The following is a 1960-nucleotide window of genomic DNA, read 5'->3' on the forward strand; positions in this document are numbered from 1 at the left end:
CCCCCTGCCTGCCTGTCCCCGTCCCCATCCCATCCCATCCCGTCCCCATCCCCATCCCATCCCGTCCCCATCCCCATCCCCATCCCATCCCCTCCCCATCCTGCCTGTCCCTGTCCCCATCCTGCTGCCCTCCCTCCTGTCTGTCCCCTTCTTGCCTGTCCCTGTCCCCATCCCATCCCGTCCCCATCCCCATCCCATCCCGTCCCCATCCTGCTGCCCTCCCTCCTGTCTGTCCCTCTCCTGCCCTGGCTTCATCTACCCGTCCCTGTCCCCATCCCATCCTGCCCATCCTCCTCCTCCTTTGTCCCCATCCTGCCCCGGCCTCTCCCCATCCCATCCTGCCCCCAATTCTGCCCCGGCCTCATCCTGCCCGTTCCTGTCCTGTCCTCACCACATCCTGTACCCACCCTGCCCAGCTCTATCCCATCCTCTCCCCATCCTCCTTTTCCCCACCCTGCCCTGGCCTCATCCTGCCCGTTCCTGTCCTTTCTGTCCCTACCATATCCTGTCCCCATCCTCTGTCCCTGTCCTGCCTCTGTCCCCATCCCATCCTCCCTGTCCCCACCCTCTCCTGTCCCACTCATCTGTCCCCAAACTGTCCTGTCCCCACCCGCTCTGTCCCCATTCCATCCTGTCCCCATCCTGCCTGTCCCTGTCCCATCCTGTCCCCATGCTGTCCCCATCCTGCCTGTCCCCATTCCATCCTGTCCCCATCCTGCCTGTCCCTGTCCCATCCTGTCCCCATCCCATGCTGTCCCCATGGTGTGAGGACAGTGGGTTGGGGGACCTCCTGCTGGGTTCCCACCAACACTGGGACACTTTTTCACCCTGGGAAAAAAAAAAAACAACAACCAACCCTTTTTGCTGGAAAAACCTCATGGGAGCAGGGCTCAGGTGCCCCATCTCTGGGCCAGCACTATGATGGCACCTCAAAATAACCCCCCAGCCCTTTGCCCGTGGTCCCACCACGGAGCCACCTGAGGAAAATGGGCCAGAACTGGCTGAATTCCCAAGGGCAAGGCCAAAAGAAGATGGGAAATGTGGGCATCTCCCAGGGCCAAGGGGCTGGGAGGGGCCAGGCCTGTCCTGCCCCAAGTTGGGGGCTTGATGGCTGCAAGGGGACAGCAGGAGCAAGGAGAAGCAAAGCTTGGGGTGAGCATCGCTCTGAGATCCCCCACTCCTGGGTCTGGGTGCCATGTCCCACATCTCTGTCACTCAGCCTTGTCCCCTGCCCCCATCATTCCACGTCCCACGTCCCCACTGCTCCATGTCACACATCCTTGCCACTCAGCCATGTCCCATGGCCCCATCACTCCATGTCCCACATCCCCGTCACTCAATGTCCCACATCCCATTGCTCAGCCATGTCTCACGTCCCCATTGCTCCATGTCCCACATCCCATTGTCCAGCCATGTCCCATCACTCCATGTGCCCATCACTCCATGTCCCACATCCCTGTCACTCCATGTCCCACATCCCATTGTCCAGTCATGTCCCATCCCTCCATGTCCCCATCACTCAGCCATGTCCCACATCCCTGTCACTCAGCCATGTCCCATGACCCCACCACTCCATGTCCCACATCCCTGTCACTCAGCCATGCCCCATCACTCCATGTCTCCATCACCCCATGCCCCACGTCCCCACCAGCCACGTTGCACATTCCCACATCACCCCACTCCCCTTCTCCCCCTCCCACCAGTCACCCCAAGAACCCAAACCACCCCCTCCCCAAACTCCAGTGCTCCCTTCACCCCCCCCTCCCCACAACCCTTCACACAAGTCCCCTCCCTGTCCCCAAGGTCCCCACCAGCAGCTCCCAGAGCAGCCCAACCCCTCGCCCGTCACCAAACCCCACCTCCCCGCTGCCAAACCCCACGAACACAACCCCGGCTGACACCAGTGTCCCCCCACCATGCCCACCCCACACCTGGCCCTGCTCCTGGTGCTGCTGCTCCT

Source organism: Chaetura pelagica, unplaced genomic scaffold (genome assembly GCF_000747805.2).
Source record: "Chaetura pelagica isolate M959 unplaced genomic scaffold, ChaPel_1.0 scaffold555, whole genome shotgun sequence".
Lineage (NCBI taxonomy): Eukaryota > Metazoa > Chordata > Aves > Apodiformes > Apodidae > Chaetura > Chaetura pelagica.